At 39.9% G+C, this 22,305-nt stretch overlaps 1 long non-coding RNA gene across 1 annotated transcript in view; it reads right to left on the reverse strand.

Annotated features, from left to right (window-relative positions):
• Window positions 1-1,191: 1,191 nt before the first annotated feature.
• LOC132634157 (uncharacterized) overlaps window positions 1,192-22,305 on the reverse strand; it is a 32,986-nt gene continuing 11,872 nt past the window's right edge. Inside the window, exon 3 of the long non-coding RNA XR_009580062.1 lies at window positions 1,192-1,420. This is a non-coding gene — a long non-coding RNA (uncharacterized LOC132634157). The remainder of the gene's footprint in view (window positions 1,421-22,305) is intronic.

The following is a 22,305-nucleotide window of genomic DNA, read 5'->3' on the forward strand; positions in this document are numbered from 1 at the left end:
ATTTCTTAATAGTGAATTTAACTGCGCGTCACCACTTCAGCGATTGGTCTGCCGCTTTAGAGGTAGTGTTGTAGCGCTCGCATAGCCGATGCAGCGTCCTGTGCCACCATAGAACTAGCGCTTCAGCGGGGTCATGGCTGCTGGGGCGCTAATGCTGTAGCGGTCAGCCCCTCGCTGGGGCGGTCTAACTGGGTCCTCGACCCAAATTTTGATGTTTGATTCTCTTCCGCACCATAGGTACCGCTAGGGTGACACGGTTACAGATATTTTGAAATTTTACAGTAACGATGGAACGGGTTGTTACAATGGAGGATTTGGGATTCCATGGAAGCAAATTCACTTGATGGAATGGGCAAAGTAATGAAGAATATATCATTAAAAGACTTGATAGATGTTTAGGGAATCAGATGTTGTAAAACAGGTATCCTAGTCTGGAGATTTCTCATCTAATCAGAACAAGCTCAGATCATGCACCAATGTTAATCACTTATTCAAGAAAGGTGGAAAATATCAAGAAATCCTTCAAATTCCTTAATTTTTGGGAAAAAATGATACCTTTCTGACTGTGGTTAAGGTAAATTGGAAGGTAGAATTTATGGCAATTCCTTTTACATTTTTTCATCACAAACTGAAAAAGGTTAATGTTGCTTTAAATCAATGGAGTATAACTACTTATGGAAACATCTTTCAGGAAATTGAGACATTGGAGGATGCAGTTAAGGTGCATGAAATTCAGTTTGAGCTTTAACCTAATTATGCAAACAGAGAAAGACTTCACAAGGTTCAAGCTGACTCGAATAGATACCTACATTTGGAGGAAGAATTCTCGAAGCAGAAATCAGGGTTGAGATGGTTTCAAGATAGTGATGGAAACACTAAATTCGTCCATGCCTTTTTTCAAGGTAGGAGGAAAAGATTGCAAGTCAGGAGAATTCAAAATGAGAATGGTCAGTGGCTGGAAAGAAAAGAGGAGATAAATGAAGAGGCAATCTGTCATGACCTATTTTGCCTAAGTCATGCGGACACTTACCTTCCCACCCCGGTAAGCGAACCCTCAAGCAAATCAATAAATAAAGTCACAAAACATAACTTAATCAATCAGAAAAGAATAGATAAGTAAGTCTCACGGTAGATATATATATATATATATATATATATATATATATATATATATAATAGAATAGTGCGAAATAATAATAATACCCCCAGGATCTAGTCTGAATAATACAAGAGCATCTAAATAGGAAATAATACAAGTCTAGAATAAAAATACATAATTGTCTATGTCTCTGAATAGAATAGGACATAAAGATAGAGAAGTCTTCAAGGTAGCGAACGGCCATGCTCACCCTGGAAACTCGGAGATAATGCTGAAATGACTATCAGCCACGCGTCACAGAAGTGGGTCTGACCTAATACTCTGCATCATAAAAGAATGCAGCAAGTGCAGGTCAGTACAAAACAACAGTACTGGTAATGCAATTCAGATAATAAAGCACATAGGCAGACAAATCAACAAGTACAAATCAAACATAATCTGAACCAAGTACACGTCACTGCTTAGGTAAAGCATCTAATCCCAATTGTGCCAACTCTGAATATATCGACTCTGGATCCAACATCACAAGTACAACACCAAAATCATCTCAAAATCAAGCCATAATGCAATACAATGCAATAGTGTATGAATGCAATACAATGCCATGCAAATGTGGTGTACACATGTACTCCAGATGAAAATATCGACGTCTTGGTAGCACAACCAAGTGTGACTCGCGAAGTCTAAGTGCCACCCGTCCCAGATCTTTGCCCAACAGATAGACCGGACCCAGGATCTTTGCCCATAGGGGGTTCTCACCTGCACCACTCTAGGGAACATGCACTCACCGATTCCAAAACTAACAGCGAATATCGGCCATGCAATCAACGATTCCGGAACTAATAGTGGATATCGGCCATCTCACGTCACTCAAGTAAAATCGAACCCAGCTCATCAAGGTGTTTCTTTAAATATCATCAGTATCTCAACAGTGTGTCATGAAAATGAGAATGCGTGCAATGCATGTATCAACATCAATAATCATGCTCAATATCACTAGTGTTAATAATGGGTATGCCAACAATATATCTGAATCATATATACCAGCTGTGGGTACGCCAACAATATAATCGAATCACAAGTACCAACAGTGGGTACGCGAACAATACCGTAATCAAGATGATAAAACAGAAACCAACAACTATCAACAACTCATGGCATCAAGCCAACACAATAGAATGATCAAATCATAACATAACGGGGTGGCTAGCCCCAAACACGCAACAAGGCCCAACCTAAGGCAATATCCAACCCAATTTCATACCCAAAGGTTCACATGCTGTCTCCGACAATATAATCTAAATATGCGCTTCGCTATAAGAAGTCAAACCAAGGGTAAGCCATAACCTACCTGGATGGCTGAACCACAACACCAATAACACACTCCTTTGCCTTGCCTTTCTACTGAACCTCAAAACTAAAGAAGTCTAAGCATAACCGAAATCTAGATTAGAAATCTTGAAGAATGATACAAATATTGCTATCATTCTATTTATGTCAATCCTAACCTAGAAATTGGGGAAACAGGTCCACAAGAGCAAACGGGAAATTCGGAAGCAAAATATCAAATTAAGCGCTAGGTGATCATAACCCAACCACTAATTGATAAATTAACTCATAGATTTACCTTATTTCGAATTTGAAGCAAAACCCCGAATTTGGGTATAAACCCTAACTCTTTGGTTCCGAAATTCAACACTAGAAATGGAAGATATATGATTAACAAGCTTAGATTCGTTAAAATCTAACGTAAACGCCATCAATTTTGTCATTAATAAGCCTAGAGAAAATGTTCATCAAAACTCTCTTCCAACTTCCATTACTAAGGGATTATTAAAGGAAAGAGGGAATCTATGATGATAATGATTAAAGGAAGAGTAAAGGAATTAGCAAGATTTACCTCAAAGAATATCCTCCAAATATCCCTAAGAACTGTTCCGTCAAGCTCAAACTTCGAAATGGAAATAAATGAGAGTCTAAGGGATTTCAACACATCATTAATAATATACACTACCCATCACCCGCTTTAGCGACACTGGGACCGGCCCAGCGGTGCCGCTTCAGCGGTCACTTGACCACTTCAGCTGTCAAGGCAAAACCCATTGGACCGCTCTAGCGGTAGGGCTACCACTCAAGCGGTACGGTTGTCGCGGTGCTGGTGCCGCCAAAGCAAGCACCATACACTAGAAACTTACCCAAGTTTAACCGTTTGATCCGATTTTTTGACTAGTTCCCGAGGCCGTCTACTCACATATCATACATACAAAAACATGCTACGAACGCCCCCGTGGTCTCAAAATTTCCAACGGAGGTCTCGTTGATTTAGTCAATCCTCGATGCCTTAATTCTAATTTCCCAACACAAGTCTCAAAATGCATCCGAGTGCATTGGGAACCAAACCAAATACACACGCAAGTTCTAAACGGTCGTCTGGACCTCTCAGAATCTACGAAATCCCGAAAAAGGTCTATTTACCTAAAAGTCAACTTTGGGTCAATCATATTTCAGTTTAAGCCTATATTTCACAAAAGTTGCCCGAATCCGGTCTAGACCCCTCGAGAAGCGTGCCAATGGTCCCTCTATTCAAAATTGAGCTAATCAACGCTCTGGAAAGGGAAAAAATGTTGAAAAGACTATAACGACCAAACGGACCGTTACACCAGATACCAATTAGACCGTCGCTCGTCCTCGAGAGAAGAAAAGAAAAGAAACGGGGAAATACATGAATTAGTAAACAACTGAGGATATCAGCTACGCATGTTGGACTCGGTATCCCAAGTAGCCTTCTCAACAGAACGGTGCTTCCGTTGCACCTTTACAGAAGCAATCTCCTTCGACCTCAACTTTCGAACCTGCCTATCCAAGATCGCGATAGGCTCCTCCTCATAAGTCAAATTCTCATCAAGCAATATAGAATCCCATTGAACAATATAGGTACAGTCGGCATGGTATTTCTTCAGCATTGAAACATGGAAAATTGGATCAACTCCCGCCAAGCCTGGCGGCAATGACAACTCATAAGTTACATCACCCATACAGTCAACAAACTCAAACGGACCAATATACCTGAGGCTCAACTTGCCCCCCTTACCAAACCTCATAACACCATTCATAGGTTAAACCTTCAATAGAACCTGGTCACAATAGCAAACTCTAAATTCCGGACCTTCCGATCCGCATACATTTTTTGCTGACGTTGAGTTGCCAAAAGATTGGCCTGAATAACAGTTACTCTATCAAGGGAATCTCTCAACAAGTCTATACTCTAAGGCCGAGCCTCGAAACCATTAAACCAACCAATCAGAGATCTAAATCTCCTACGGTTTTTCATAACAGGTACCGTCGGCATGGTACTTCTTCAGCATCGAAACATGAAAAATTGGATCAACCTCTCGGACTGACCATAGGTCTAGGGATGAAAGGTTGTACTAAGATCCAATCGGGTACCCAACTCCTCGAAAAATGCCTTCCAAAAACGGGAAGTGAAAATAGTACTCCAATAAGATACAACAGAAATAGGAACCCCATGCAATCTCACAATATCCCAAATTTACATCTTTGCTAACCTCTCCACAGTATAGGAAACCTGAACTATAACAAAGTGAGATAACTTAGTAAACTGATCAACTATCACCCAAATATAATCAAACTTGCCAAGGGTCTTCGGAAGACTCGTGACAAAATCCATGGTAATCCTCTCCCACTTCCACTCGAGAATGAGCATCATCTGAAGTACCCCACCGAGTTGCTGGTGCTCATACTTTACCTGCTGATAATTCTCACACTTAGCCACAAAATCAACTATATCTCTCTTTATCTGACGCCACCAATAGTGCGGTCTCAAATCACGCTATATCTTAGTCACCCCTGGATGAATGGAATAGCGAGAGCTAATGAGCCTCAGATAAGATCAACTTAATTAAATCACCAACACGAGGAACGCACACGCGTCCTCTAATCCTCAGAATCAATCACGACCTCCGTGGCCTCACCTCTCAAAACTCTATCTTGAATCTTGCTCAACTGAGCATCCTCAAACTGATGAGTCCTGATCCGATCCGATCCAATAAGGACGACCTCGCCTCTATAAAAGTCAAAATCCTGTCCGGGGTTGAAATATCAAGACGAACGAAACTGTTGGCCAGAGTCTGAACCTCTTTGGCCAACGAACACTCGAAAATAATTAATTGAGCTAAACTCCCCATACTCACTTCCATGCGACTCAAGGCATCAGCCACCATATTGGCTTTCCCAATATAAGACAGAATAGAGATGTCATAGTCCTTCAGGAGCTCTATCCATCGGCGCTGCCTGGAATTAAGATCTCTCTGGGTAAATGTTACACCCCGGGAAAAATTTCCCCGTGAACGTACAGTGGATAGGCTAACGAAGGGCATAGCGTATACGATGTTTTGATAAGTGAGAAATAGTATTTGATGACCCTAAACGAGATTTCGAAGGCATATAAGGCAAGGAAAGAAAGTTGTTAAGGAAAGCAAATCATATGTTGTGTGTCGGACAAGAAATACAAGAATTAAGTTAATGACGTTCTAATGACGTCTTAGAGACGAGTAATGATGTCCCTTAGATTGGTCCGTATAAGTTGGTCAGGACAGCTTTTATGATTTAATATAAGGGACCCTTCTTATTTCACTTCATTTTCATTTCATTTCACACTTCTTCATCTCTCAAGACCTCTAGAAGGCTCCATATATTTCATCCATAAGAATTCAAAGGAAATTGATGATCAACTTCGTCAAACCAACTAGAATCAAGAGTAAGAAACTCAAAAAAGTCATCTAAGCCAAGAAAATTCAAAGGGAGTGAGTTAGGGTTTTTGGTGCAAGAAGGGTATTGATACTCAAGGATTGTTCCTACAACATCTAAGGTAAGTTTTATGGTATTTTCATGATGTTTGAAGTATTGATAGGCTGAAACAGTTGGATTGTAGAAGAGTGTAGAAAGTGGGTTATAAATGTGTGAATAGTATCATGGATTAATAGTGGTTGGAAGGAATCATGAAAATGGATATGTTGAGATTGTAAATATGTTATAAATGACATTAGAACATGGAATAAGCATTATATATGAGAAAACGCGATAATGAGCTATGACCATAATTGTGGAGAAATTGGAAGGAAATGGTGAATTGTGGTAAATGTAGATAAATGATGATTTTTGTGCTATATTGTGAATGTTTTTGTGGTTGTTTGGGAGTTGATATATGATGTGGGAGAAGTAGTAAAAACAAATGAAATGTTGCCCAATTTTCTCCTAGAAATAGTAAGCACGTTCTTGTAATTGTTTAGCTAATGTCAATACAAATTCTCTTCAAGGTAGAACATGGCATTGAAGGAGAATAAGCGAATGATAGATTAGTTAAACGTAAAAGGTATGTGAGGGAAGTCCTTTCTTTTTATGGCATGAATCCGATGGTATGATCCTTCTTTCCCTTTCTTGAATTTCCTATATCCCGGAAAGCCAAGAGTCTATGATATGATATTCCTATAAAGGTCGATGATATTATGTATTGTACAAAGGTCGATGATATTATGTATTGTACATACTCACCTTATATACTACTTCCTTCGAGGTGAGGCAGAATACTCGTGAATGCTCCACAATGACTAATTATAGGTTCTAAAAACGTGAAAGTTGAAGATTTGCACTTTGGCCCAGTCGATCGTAAAATGAAATACGGACTGTAAAGTGGTTTACGGGCCGTAAACTGGGATGTCGCATTTCAAATTCCAAAACATCGACTTTCTGCCAAATGCTCGAATGGTTAAATATGCCTTGAAATACGGATCGTAAACTGAAAGACGAACCGTAAACTGAGTTCGTAAATCACCATGTCCTCAGCCTGACTTTCTGGTTCTGTCATCTTTTAATACGCCCATGGAATATGGCCAGTATTTTAGAATACGGACCATAAACTGAGTTTACGACCACTGTTCCCCTTTCAACTACTGTTCATTCCAAATTTGTTCCATTTACTGAAAAAACACATAAAGCCGTGTAAAATCACATAGACTTGCTTAAAAACGTGTAAAACTGGTAGCAGAAAAGCATCGATTGTGGCATAGAATCACGACCTCACGTCACCTCTCCCAAGTATAATTGTCCATGAGTCTTTATGCATGTATTATGATGAGCAATATTGTGATGAGCATATGATGAGGGGTACATGATGATGAGAATGTTATGATGATTATATTACACTGTAACTATATGGTCGGGCAGATATACACACCACTAAAGCGGGCAGCTTATTCCCCGGACGCGGGAGACCTGGACGCAGGTTACTTATTATTACACCGTTCCTACATGGACAGGCAGCTTACACTTATACATTTATGCATATATAATGTGAGGACGAGTATGAGTAAGACAACATGATTTATTTCTTGTATGATTCACAGTCAGTTACAGATTGCTCCTCAATTGATGCCTCCCCATTTTATTGATGTTCATTATTGTTTATGCCTCTCATACTCAGTACAATATTCGTGCTGACGTCCGTTTTCTTTGGACGCTGTGTTCATGCCCACAGGTAGACAGGGAGGAAATTTTGCTCCAGACTCACCGGAGCTAGTAGCTGATTAGAGAGCACTCCCTTGTTCCGGAAGTGCTTATGATTATTCTTTTGTGTATATTCATGTATATATTTTGGGCATGACGGGGTCTTGTCCCGTCCTTATGTCTAGTACTCTAGTAGAGGCTCGTAGATAGGCAGTGTGGGTTAGATGGTCTCACGAGATGCTATTATGTATATATATTATTTTGATGGTCGAGAGGTATATGTATATGAAAGTATTTACGTTTTCAAATGGAAGATGATTTTCTTATGATTTAAATATGAAATTGATAGAAGAGCATTGCATGAGTAAGACGAGTAATAGAACGAGCGGTGCTCGGTGGTTAGCCCCGGGTATCCGTCGCGGCCCCTAGCTGGGAAGGGACAAAAGTGGTATCAGAGCGGTTCAGTCCTAGGAAGTGTCTATGAGCCGTGTCTAGTAGAATGTTGTTTATAGTGTGTTGCGCGCCACGCTAATAAACAAGAGGCTACAGGGCATTTAGGAAAAACGACCATCTTTCTTCTTATGAGATCGCGCGATAGAGCCGTGCATAGGATTTTATCCTCCCTAATAGTGTGTTGTGATTTCAGATGCCGCCAAAGGGAAAAGGTACAGCCGCCCAGAAGGGCAAGACTACGACAAAGCGGCGGGTGGAAAGAGAGCCTCTGATGAATGTAGAAGAGGGCGAGTCACAAAATGAGGCTCTATCTAGTACTTCCTCGACCCCACCTAATGTGGAAGAACAAGGGGGAACTTCAGCTCCAATTCCTCCACCGGTTGCTTCGGGTCAACAAATGACCGAGGCTATACATCTATTGACACAATTGGTTGCCGCACAGGCACAGCGGCAAATTGTGAGTTCAGGTGATCGGGCAGCAAGTACCAGAGCCCGTGCTTTTATGAGTCTAAATCCTCCGGAGTTTTTCGGGTCGAAGGCGGATTAAGACCCAAAGGTTTTATCGATGAGATGTTGAGAACGTTGAGGATTGTCTATTCCTCCGAAACTGAATCCGTAGAGTTGGCATCTTATAGACTCCGGGATGTGGCAGTTTTATGGTATAATAACTGGGTATTATCCAGAGGAGAGAATGCGCCTCCTCCGGTTTGGCAAGAATTCGTAGATGCTTTCATTCACCATTACTTGCCACTCGAGGTATGCCGAGCTAGAGCGGATAGATTTCTAAATTTGAGGCAAGGAAGCATGAGTGCTCGAGAATATAACCTTCAATTCAATTCATTGGCTAGATACGCCCCGACTATGGTGGCCGACATGGGAGATCGGGTACATATATTTGTGAGTGGCCTAGGGCCACACCTGTTTAAAATTTCTTAACGGCTCCATTGCAAGACGGGATTGATATTTCCCGAATACAAGCCTATGCTCAGAATCTAGAGGGACGACAGCAATCACAAAGAAGTGATCGTGATATTGATAGAAGGCAAAGTAAGAGAGCCAGATCTATGGGACTAGGCAGTGATTTTAGAGGGGGATCAAGGCAGACACATTCTAGGTACTCAGGCCAGTCGGTGACTAGTGCACCTCCTCGGTTCACAGGCAGGAGATTTGATCTCTCCTTTCGTTCAGGACAGGGTCAGAGTTCGAGGGCCTCAGATTCCGAGTTCAGGGAAGATGATAGTCAAAGGAGACCCCCGGTACCGCAGTGCAGCCAGTGCGGTAGATTGCATTCCGGATGATGTCGTCAGGGTTCAGATGCTTGTTATGCCTATGGCCAGATGGGGCACATGATGAGAGATTTCCAGTCGATGAAAGGTAGAGTTGGGACTCATCCCATAGGTTCAGCAGCTGGTTCATCGTCAGTGCGCCTGGTAGGGCAACCTCCTCAGATGTCAACAGGTCGAGGTAGAGGTAGAGGGGCAGCATTCACTTCAGGTGCCACTCAGCCTCGTGTATATGCTTTAGCCGGACGGCAGGATCTCGACTCCTCCCCGGATGTGGTTACAGGTACATTGTCTATATTCTCCCGTGATGTATATGCATTGATAGATCCGGGCTCTACTTTCTCCTATATTACTCCGTATGTTGCTGGTTGTATTGGGGTGAAACCTGAGCCAATTAAACCTTTTGAGGTATCTACTCCGGTTGGTGATCCCGTGATAGCGAGATAAGTGTATAAAAATTGTGTACTTGTGATATGTGATCGCCAGACCAAAGCTGATTTGATCGAACTAGAAATGTTAGATTTCGATGAAATTATGGGTATGGATTGGTTGGCCTCGTGCTATGCAAATGTTGATTGCTGATTGAAAGTGGTTCGATTCCAATTTCTGGGAGAGCCCATGCTTGAATGGAAGGGTAATGCAGCATCTCCTAATGGTAGGTTTATTTCCTACCTTAAGGCAAGAAAGATGATAGCCAAGGGCTATATTTGTCATCTAGTTCGGGTTCATGACACCGAGGAAAAGTTTCCAACTTTCCAATCCGTTCCGGTAGTGAATGAATTTCCGAATGTATTTCGAGATGAACTTCCAGGTCTTCCTCCAGAAAGAGAAATTGACTTCGCTATTGATGTGTAGCCAGAAACCAAGCTTATTTCTATTCCTCTGTATCAAATGGCTCCGGCAGAATTGAAAGAGCTAAAAGTATAGTTGAAAAATATCATCTCCCGAGGATTGACGATTTATTCGATCAGCTGCAGGGTGCCAAGTGGTTTTCTAAAATAGACCTGAGGTCGGGCTATTATCAAGTGAGGGTTAAAGAAGAAGATATTCCTAAAACAACCTTCAGAACGAGATATGGCCACTATGAGTTTCGGGTGATGTCGTTTGGGTTGACTAATGCTCCGACCATGTTTATGAATTTGATGAATAATGTATTCAGGCCACTCTTGGACTTATTTGTGATAGTATTCATCGATGATATTCTGGTGTATTCTCGCACAGAATCAGAACACGTAGATCATTTACGTATCGTTCTGAGAATTCTTCGAGCCCGAGAATATATGCAAAATTTTTAAAGTGCGAGACTTGGTTGTATTCTGTAATGTTTCTGGGCCATGTTATTTCAGATGATGGCATTCGAGTCGACACTCAGAAAATTGAAGTTGTGAGGACTTGGCCAAGGCCTACAACGCCTACAGAAGTCCGTAGTTTTCTGGGGTTGGCAGGTTATTATAGAAGATTCGTAGAGGGATTTTCATCTATTTCAGCCCCATTGACGAAGCTAACCCAGAACTCAGCCAAATTTCAGTGGAATGATGCTTGTGAGGGTAGCTTCCAAGAGTTGAAAGACAGATTGACCTCAACTCCGGTTTTAACATTTCCAGAAGGGCCAGATGGCTATGTTGTGTACTGTGATGCTTCTGGCGTTGGGTTAGGGTGTGTACTAATGCAGCATGGTAGAGTTATTGTTTATGCTTCGAGACAGCAGCGGAAACATGACAAGAACTACCCAACTCATGATCTTGAATTGGCTGCAGTTATTCATGCATTAAAGATGTGGGGACATTACTTGTATGGAGTGCATGTTGATATCTATACAGATCACAAGAGTCTCCAATTCAAACAGAAGGAGTTAAATCTACGGCAAAGGTGGTGGATAGAATTATTGAAAGATTATGATCTAAATATCTTATACCACCCCGGGAAAGAAAATATAGTAGCTGATGCGCTTAGTCGCTGGTCAATGGATAGTTTATGCGAAGTTCCTTCGGAAAAGAAAGCAATGATTCATGAGCTTCGCCAGCTAGATAATCTTGGAGTACGTGTAATTGATTCGGGTAATGCAGGGATTAATATTAGCGATCCCACGGTTTCGTCCTTGGATATGGAAGTGAAGGAGCGTCAGTATGAAGATCCTCAGTTGAGCCAATATAGAGACACACTTCATGAAAAAGAGAGATCTCCGTTTAAAACTTTGATGGATGGAATTCTTAGATACCAAAGCAGGCTATGTGTGCCGAATGTGGCAGAATTGCGCCAACGAATTCTAGAAGAAGCCCATTACTCTCGGTATTTTGTTCACCCTGGTGCAACCAAGATGTATCATGATCTTAAATTGATATATTGGTAGGACAGCATGAAGAGAGATATAGCAGAATTTGTAGCCCAATGTCCAAATTGCCAACAGGTAAAGATCGAACATCAAAAGCCAGGAGGGTTATTGCAAGCAATGGAAATCCCTACTTGGAAATGGGAAGCGATCAACATGGATTTTATTGTGGGATTACCTCATTCTCGAGGCAAGTATGATTCCATATGGGTGATTATGGACAGGTTAACAAAATCAGCCCATTTTCTTCCAGTCAGAACCATACTTAGCAGAAGACTATGCAAGGTTGTATCTTAAAGAAATTGTGCGGCTCCATGGTATTCCATTATCCATTATTACAAAAAGAGGAGCGCAATTTACAGCCAAGTTCTGGAAGTCCTTTTAAAAAGGTCTAGGTACCCAAGTGAAGCTTAGCACAGCATTTCATCCACAGACTGATGAACAAGCCGAACGTACTATTCAGACATTGGAGGATATGCTACGGGCATGTGTATTAGATTTTGGTGGTAGCTGGGATGTTCACTTACCTCTGGTTGAGTTCGCATAAAACAATAGTTACCATTCTAGTATTCAAATGGCTCCGTATGAAGCTTTGTATGGAAGAAAGTGCAGATCTCCTATTGGATGGTTCGAAACAGGAGAAGTGCAATTGATAGGTACTGAATTGATTCAGCAAGCGGTAGAAAAAGTCAAAGTGATCCGAGATCGATTGTTGATAGCCCAAGGCCGCCAAAAGTCTTATGCGGACAACCGCCGACGAAACTTTGAATTTCAGGTTGATGATTGGGTATTTTTTCCAACCTCCGGGAGAGATTCCAGATGAAACGCCAACAATATAAGGTATGTATGCAGTAAATGAAGTGTAATAATTAGAGTATCTGAATACCCCTATTTCCATCAATACTCAGATATTATATCGCATACTTTCGGGAGCTTTCGTAAATCATTCTTAGAATTTATTGTGTTATGACCCTGTGAGGCAGTGACATTATGAGTTGTTATGTCAGGATGGTAGTGCCACATCATAGGGGAGACTCTGGCGGAATTTTTCTAGAATCCCCGATGACTAAACATTCGAGGATGAATGTTCCAAAAGGGAGGAAGAATGTCACACCTCGGGAAAAATTTCCCCGTGAACGTACAATGGATAGGCTAACGAAGGGCATAGCGTATACGATGTTTTGATGAGTGAGAAATAGTATTTGATGACCCTAAACGAGATTTCGAAGGCATATAAGGCAACGAAAGAAAGTTGTTAAGGAAAGAAAATCATATGTTGTGTGTCGGACAAGAATTACAAGCATTAAGTTAATGACGTTCTAATGACGTCTTAGAGACGAGTAATGACGTCCCTTAGATTGGTCCGTATAAGTTCGTCGGGACAGCTTTTATGATTTAATATAAGGGACCCTTCTCATTTCACTTCATTTTCATTTCATTTCACACTTCTTCATCTCTGAAGACCTCTAGAAGGCTCTATATATTTCATCTACAAGAATTCAAAGGAAATTGATGATCAGCTTCATCAAACTAACAAGAATCAAGAGTAAGAAACTCAATAAAGTCATCTAAGCCAAGAAAATTCAAAGGGAGTGAGTTAGGGTTTTTGGTGCAAGAAGAGTACTGCTACTCAAGGCTTGTTCCTACAACATCTAAGGTACGATTTATGGTATTTTCATGATGTTTGAAGTATTGATAGGCTGAAACACTTGGATTGTAGAAGAGTATAGAAAGTGGGTCATAAATGTGTCAATAGTATCATGGATGAATAGTGGTTGGAAGGAATCATGAAAATGGATATGTTGAGATTGTAAATATGTTATAAATGACATTTAGAACATGGATTAAGTATTATATATGAGAAAACGCGATAACGAGCTATGACCATAATTGTGGAGAAATTGGAAGGAAATGGTGAATTGTGGTAAATGTAGATAAATGATGATTTTTGTGCTATATTGTGAATGTTGTTGTGGTTCTTTGGGAGTTGATATATGATGTGGGAAAATTAGTATAAACAAAGGAAATGTTGCACAATTTTCCCGTAGAAATAGTAAGCACGTTCTTGTAATTGTTTAGCTAATGTTAATACAAATTCTCTTGAAGGTAGAACGTGGCATTGAAGGAGAACAAGCGAACAATAGATTAGTTAAACGTTAAAGGTATGTGAGGCCAATTCTTTCTTTCTATAGCACGAATCCAATGGTATGATCCTTCTTTCCCCTTCATGAATTTCCTATATCCCGGAAAGCCAAGAGTCTATGATATGATGTTCCTCTAAAGGTCAATGATATTATGTATTGTACATACTCACCTTATATACTACTTCCTTCGAGGTGAGGCAGAATACTCGTGAATGCTCCATAATGACTAACTATAGGTTCTGAAAACGTGAAAGTTGCAGATTTTCACTTTGGCCTAGTCGATCGTAAAATGAAATACGGACCGTAAAGTGGTTTACGGGCCGTAAACTGCCATGTCGCATTTCAAATTCCAAAACTTTGACTTTCTGCCAAATGCTCGAATAGTTAAATATGCCTTGAAATATGGACCGTAAACTAAAAGACGGACCGTAAACTGAGTTCGTAAATCACCATGTGCTCAGCCTGACTTTCTGGTTCTGTCATCCTTTAATACGCCCATGGAATACGACCCGTATTTTAGAATACGGACCGTAAACTGATTTTACGACCACTGTTGCACCTTCACCTACTGTTCATTCCAAATCTATTCCGTTTACTGAAAAAAGACATAAAGCCGCGTAAAATCACATAGACTTGCTTAAAAACAAGTAAAACTGGTAGCAGAAAAGCGTCGATTGTGGCATAGAATGACGACCTCACGTCTCCCCTCCCAAGTATAATTGTCCATGTGTCTTTATGCATGTATTATGATGAGCATATGATGAGGGGTACATGATGATGAGAATGTTATGATGATTATATTACACCGTAACTATATGGTCGGGCAGATATACACACCACTATAGCGGGCAGCTTATACCCCGGACGCGGGAGACCTGGACGCAGGTTACTTATTATTACACCGTTCCTACATGGACGGGCAGCTTACACTTATACATTTATGCATATATGATATGAGGACGAGTATGAGTAAGACAACATGATTTATTTCTTGTATGATTCACAGTCAGTTACAGAATGCTCCTCAATTTATGCCTCCCCATTTTATTGATGTTCATTATTGTTTATGCCTCTCATACTCAGTACAATATTCGTACTGACGTCCGTTTTCTTTAGACACTGTGTTCATGCCCATAGGTAGACAGAGAGGAGATTTTTCTCCAGACTCATAGGAGCCAGTAGCTGATTACAGAGCACTCCCTTGTTCCGGAAGTGCTTATGATTATTCTTTTGTGTATATTCATGTATATATTTTGGGCATGACGGGGTCTTGTCCCGTCCTTATGTCTAATACACTAGTAGAGGCTCGTAGATACGCAGTGTGGGTTAGATGGTCTCACGAGATGCTATTATGTATATATATTATTTTGATGGTCGAGAGGCATATGTATATGAAAGTATTTACGTTTTCAAACGGAAGATGATTTTCTTATGATTTAAATATGAAATTTATAGAATAGCATTGAATGAGTAAGACAAGTAATAGAACGAGCGATGCTCGGTGGTTAGCCCCGGGTATCCGTCGCGGCCCCTAGCTGGGTCGTGACAGTAAACACATGCTGAAGGATACAGTGATCGATGAAAACCTCACAATGAACACCGTACAAATAATGCCTCCATAAGCGAAGACCAAGACCACGGCCAACAACTCCAAATCATCGGTAAGGTAATTCTTATAATGAACCTTCAACTAATGGGAAGCATAGGCTATCACTCTACCCTTTTGCATCAACACATCACACAAGCCCATATGGGAGGCATTACAATAGACAGTGAAATCCTTACCCTCTACGAGTAATGCTAAGTTCGGGGCTGTGGTGAAAAGAAGCCTGAGCTTTTGAAAGCTCTCCACACAATTATCCGTCCACTGGAAGGGAACATCCTTCTGAGTCAATCCGGTCAGGATGAAGCAATAGCAGCAAAACCCTTCACAAATCGATGGTAATAACTAGCCAAGCCCACAAAACTACGAATCTCAGTAACAGTAGTGGGCCTCGCCCAACCCCTCACAGCCTCAATCTTCTGTAGATCAACCATAATCCCATCCTTAGACACAACATGGTCCAAGAATGCTACGGACTCCAAACCAGAACTAACACGTAGAAAACTTAGCAAACGGGCTATGTTTGTTCAACAACCCAAGAACATAACGAAGATGGCTCTTATGCCCCTCTTGGAATACACCAAGATGTCATCAATAAACACAATCACAAAGGAATCAAGGAATGGCCTAAAGATGCTATTTATCAAGGTCATAAATGAGCCGGGGCATTGATAAGTCCAAAAGACATCACTAGGAACTCAGAGTGGCCATATCTCATCTGAAATGCTGTCTTCGGAATATCCTCTGCCCTGATCTGTAGCTAGTGATAGCCGAAACGCAAATCAATCTTCAAAACACCGAAGCACCCTGAAGGTGGTCAAACAGATCATCAATACGGGGCATAGGGCAATTGTTCCGAATAGTGACCTTATTCAACTAGCGGTAATCAACACACATCCTCATGGTCCCATCTTTTCTCTTCACAAATAACATAGAAGCACCCCAATGGGAGGCGCTCGGTCTAATGAACTCCTTGCTCAAAAAATCTTGTAACTGTTCCTTAAGCTCTCTCAACTCTGCTGTTGCCATCCGATATGGCGGAATAGAGATAGGACAAGTGCCCGGATCAAAGTCAATACATAAATCAATGTCGCGATCTGGTTGCATACCCAGCAGATTCGAAGGGAATACCTTCGCGAACTCGCTCACAATAGGGATAGACTCAAGGGGTGGAGATGCAACAGTCGTATAATGAACATGAGCCAATTAAGCTAGACACCCCTTACTTACTAACTTCTTCGCCCGAAGGAAGGAAATGTTCTTTTTTGGAGAGAGACTAAGAGTACCTCTCCACTCAATCCTAAGAATGCCCAGCATGGCTAAGGATTGCCTTGGCATGACAGTCCAAGATCGCCTAATAAGGAGAAAGCCAAGATGTCACGACCCAAACTGAAGGGCCACGACGGGCACCTGACTGTACTAGTCAAGTACCAACTAACTTACATCTGTGGCTGCGACATACATACATCAACTGTTTTGAAGACTCTTCTGTGAAAATACTGGATATACTGTATGAGCCAGTAAGGCTATCATAACCATCTGTAATGACATATGAAATCTCAAGTCTGGACCTCAACCGACTGTACATAACTATCTACGAGTCTCTACTAGAAAACATAACATAACGTGACCAGGACAGGGCCCCGCCATACCCATACATATGTGCATACATAAATATACATAAGACCATGCTGACTCTTGGCATCTCCGGAACAAATGGAGTGCATCACCTCAAATGCTGAGCTGACATCGTAATAGATAGATCACCAATGTGTATCTCGGGACCTGCGAGCATGAAATGCAGCCCCCCCCCCCCCCAACTCCAGGCAATAAGGGAGTCAGCACGAATAATGTACCGAGTATGTAAGCCAATAGATAACTAAACTGAAAATGTAATAACCTGGAGGCCAATGAATGTCCAGAATATCTCACCTGACCTATTTCATATGAAATACAATATAATACTATTATATATCTCACTGACCAAGTGGCCAGGCAACTGTAAAATCTCATTGATCAAATGGCCAGGCAATATGTCTCACTGACCCGTCAGCCAGGCAATCTGCCTCACTAACCCATAGGCCAGACATATCTGTCTCACTGTCCAAGTGACCAGGCTAAAGAAAATGTCTCACTGACCAAGTGGTCAGGCTAAAGAAAATATATGTATATCATGCATATGCTGAAAAATATTGATACAGTAACATGTCTCTGCTGTCTCTCTGTAAACACAAGGACATAGGGAGGGGATATGGCCCGTCAGAAAGAATAACATAACACTCGAAAACTATGCAATAATATGACAAGCTGTACTTTGACAAATATCTAGTCATAAGGTTCGTTACACTCTTACCACATATCGAATCATGCCAAGAAATAAGGAAAAACCTTAACGTACCTGAATCTCCTCGTCTCCCCAATTCTTTCAAACTCAGTCCACAATAAAATTCAATCTACATTAATACAATAAGGTCCATGATTAACACCGTAAAGAGACTTAGTCAAATCTCTACGTTAGTAACTTGTCTATATAAATTTAGGTAGCACCTCCCCTATAACATTTACTTCCTCCAACTCCACATATCAACAACAACAACAACCAGAGAAACACAACAAGTACAACATCAACAACAAGGAACAATATATCAACAACAAGTCATCAATATCTCACGACGACCGACAAGCCCAGATACAATTATCAAACACACTTTCCAATTTTTCTTTCCTTCAAAATACATATCAATGACAACAAAAACAATTTAATTAAATTACTCCAACAATTTCCAGCCACAACACAACTAAAGAATATACCTCAAATCAGCCCACACAACAACAACAACAACTTATCCGATTTCCCGCAAGTAATTTCGTAGTTCCCATCTCACAATTAAGCTATGACCGGGATGAATTTAAATATATCTAGGAGAGGGAAATTGTTACCTTACATGCCAAGAACTACTCTTTTTTCACTTTACTTCACTTCAAAGAAATCTCCGATTTGCTATCATCCGGAAGAAATCAACGCGGGCATAACCTTTATATCGTTCCTTGTATATTTTTTTTTTGCGTAGAACCTTGATATATTTTCTTGATTAGAATCCGTTCACTTACACTTTGTAAAGGAGCTAAGTTGCTGCTTTTCATATATTTTTCTGGTTGTGAGAATCATAATTAAAGGGATGTTAAATATATCCCTATGTGTAAACCGTGGGGTGCACCCACATAATACATTCTTGTCTAAAAATGTTGCACCAATAGATCCTAAAATAATATTAGTCATATGTTCCTTTCTTTGTAATGGACCCATGTGTCATGGCCGTTGACACATGTCCCTTTGTTGGGGGCTATGCCACCTTGTCTCCCACTACACTCACTAAATAAATTCCCCATTTTCCCACTTTATCTGAACATTTAACCAATTACCCACATAATTAATTTCTTGATCTCAATTCGCTTAAAAATGAATCACTTTTAGCACACTTTCTATAACCAATATCACAATCATGTGGTACAACTTTAGTCCATAGCCTCTTTATACATAAACCAAATATTATTCTCAATTACCGTCGTCACACTTGTTAAGTCCTAAATTATTTCGGGACCTCAAATTATTATACGCCGATCTCTTTATTTGCATACTTGAATATGACCAAAATTCCATATAGTTCGTATAACTTGTTCAACATCCAAACTTTGACAAAACTTATTTTCTCCGATTCGTTTAATCTCCACGATACTTACTTATCGCTTGTTAAACATAGCATAAATACTTATAACATCCAAAATAATATTGTCCTTGAACCTATGTCGATTAACTTACGACAAATCCAATGTACAAAAGTACGGGATGTAACATCCTTCCCTCGTTTAGAAACATTTGTCCTCAAATGTTAACTCTTAGAGACTTGCAAAAATTTTTCCAGAGTCTCTACTGTGGACTTAATTAAAATCCAACCTGTATGCAGCCAGAAAACACACTATATATGTCACACAGGGCCAATATCCACAAATTGCAACACTTGGTTTCATTTGACCGTAATAAGAGCTCACCTCAAGATCTATTGGGTTGTGCCGAATTTCTGAACTCAAGTATCATCTAGTCATAAGACTAGGGTATATGAATGAACTACAATCCTATGGTATCCTTGTACTTCTGTATTAATGTTACGGTAATCACGTCTGATTTATCGGTCTAAGATAGTTACTGGCTCTGTCGTTTTAGACGAGTCTCTTATGGTTTATACGACGTCAGCTCGAATGCAGCCTCTGTAATTCTCTCGATGTCAACTATTATTGAAATCCTCCAGGTGCCTAATTCCTATTCGACTATATTTGTTTGCTCGTTGATATTGTTTTCTATTACCCCAAAAATCTAACTTAACCCTTCTGATAGTCTTGTTGGAGTCTCCAACCCGTTTCTCAAGATGTGGGTTTAACCTTATGGCGTATACTCTCTTATGACCTCAATATCCGTCTTTTGCTGAGTTACTTATTCAACACTTACCTTTTCTTTTTTGTACTACTTTTGCCGCTACCTCTCCTGGTACTTTTTCGTCAAGCTCGTCTAGTACTATACATTCCTTGTGAGTCATTATTGAAATGCATTCTTGTTCTGAATTTGTTTGAGGTCTATAATACTATCTTCGTTAACCATTCCCTTGACACCTCGCGAATATCCTTTCAAAAGATATATGTAAGTCGCTCTTTTGGTATGGCCCTTTGCGATACCTAAACTCGTCAATCTTTATTCATACTTAATTATTCGAGATACCATTTTTTCTTACCATTTACTTCTTCCCTTATCTTAATCTTTATAATCATTGCCTCTCTATACCCACTACAAAATCATTCATATGAGCCCTTTGTTTATGGGGGTACCGTCTTATTCTCCTTTATCTTATGCCTGAACAGAAGCCATAATATTCACATGATTCATCATCTTAAGGGGGCTTTAAATTCTCTGGTAATCATGTCCAAAAATAGGACTTGTAAGAGTAACCATTTTGGTAACTACTTGTGTACACATATTGAATCAGCACCGATGTAGGTAATCTTCTTTGTACCGCACCTATCATCATCTTAAGGTTAATACGGCTTTTTTGTTGCCCATCCTTCAACTCTATCTCATAATCTACCTTATTGTTTCACAACTACCATGTTGGACTTTCCGCCCCTTTTCCTTTCTACGGCCTATATCTTTTATTATCTCATCCTTATGTCTCCCCTTGCTATATTGCCTCAAAATGCCGAAGATTAATTCTTTGATTGCCCTTTGATTGTCGTCTCGTTACTACAACCATTAAACCATAAGGGAGTTGACTTTATCCTAATGCTTCCTTCCACAATCCTATTAAGACCCGTAGATCGTCTTACATATTAGTCATGTTTATTGATATAGCTCGTAACTAATCTATGTTCCATGTATCGCATCGTCCACAAATTTACCATCTCTTGAGTTAACTTTTTCTCAATAATTATTCTTTGCGACATTTCTGTATAACTCACCGGGGATCCGATTCCAATTCCATTTGTTACTGTCTTGACATAAATATAAAGTCAGTCCACCGATCATTCGCAATCCGATCTTGTTTCTTCTTTTGTCTCGCTTCTCATCCTTTTGCTCAAATAATTTCGTTCTTATTACAACAGTCATAAGTATATTCCAGAATACCATTGACTTCCCTTTTGTAAAACTAGAACTTAAGGCTCAACGTTGATCATTCTGTACTCTTCTCCGATCAGCTCGCACCGTCATAGGAGCACTGTCCTCTGCAATATCAATATATTAGTACCGAGGTAATATGTGGTCCCTTTGGAATCCTTTGGAGAGATGTCGTGCGTAAATTCACTCTTTATACGTAGTATACATACGATATTTTACTTAACAAATAATGCTATATCCCTCATCATAATCTAATTAGTCACACATTACTTATAATACGATCCGAAATCCCAATCATTTCATAACATCTATTGATATTCTCTCTTAGTACTGGATATCCACAATGTTTGATTCTCCCTTATACTCTGTTTATTGAATACTACTCTAATAGGCATTTATTTTATTTGCCTCACTTCTACCTTTCCTTCTCAGCCTCTAACCTTTGTTTTTCTTTTTCTTAGCACACATACTAGACATTCGGCACTTATCGTTCTTTTGTTTTGTTGATAAACCTTATCTCATCTTTCATTATCGTAGTATGAATCTCTTCCTTCTACACCTCTCACTTTCCTTCATATCAGTAATAACAAACTTCTATCGTCTAACCATTCAGATAAATTTCAGGATAAATAACTTGAACTGTAACACAGAATGCAACTGCAGTTATAAGATCAAACAATTACCAGGCAAGGAGCTTTAGTAAACATATTCCTTTCGATCTATTAACTCAAGGTATCGCTAAGGTTAATAGGGCTGGCCCATAGTGACTTAAAAGTTTTCCTCTATAATCATCGGGTGAAATCTAATTTAATAATCTGAATTGGTATTACATGCATAGGCCTATATATATATATATATATATATATATATATATATCAAGTTCATCCCATAGCTCAATCTTTCGAAGACATATAAGGGTTGGTTAACCTTTTCCGATTTGTGAACTTCTTTTAGGGTGCTTATCTCTTTAATTCTCTTTTGATACATAAAACTTGTTTCTACCCCAAGCATACATTTTTCCTTCACATTATTATATCCTATCCTCTCTCATTTATCATAATATCTCATTATTCCCCTTTCTGATCTAATGTTTATCTATTAAATTGGTCCTATAACTGACTGTCAATTTCACCTCTAATTACTTCACTACTGTACCCTTTCTTTCTTCTAGTAAAAATCCCACTTAAAAGTTTCCACAATTTCCCTTAAA

This window comes from Lycium barbarum, chromosome 1 (assembly GCF_019175385.1).
Source record: "Lycium barbarum isolate Lr01 chromosome 1, ASM1917538v2, whole genome shotgun sequence".
NCBI lineage: Eukaryota > Viridiplantae > Streptophyta > Magnoliopsida > Solanales > Solanaceae > Lycium > Lycium barbarum.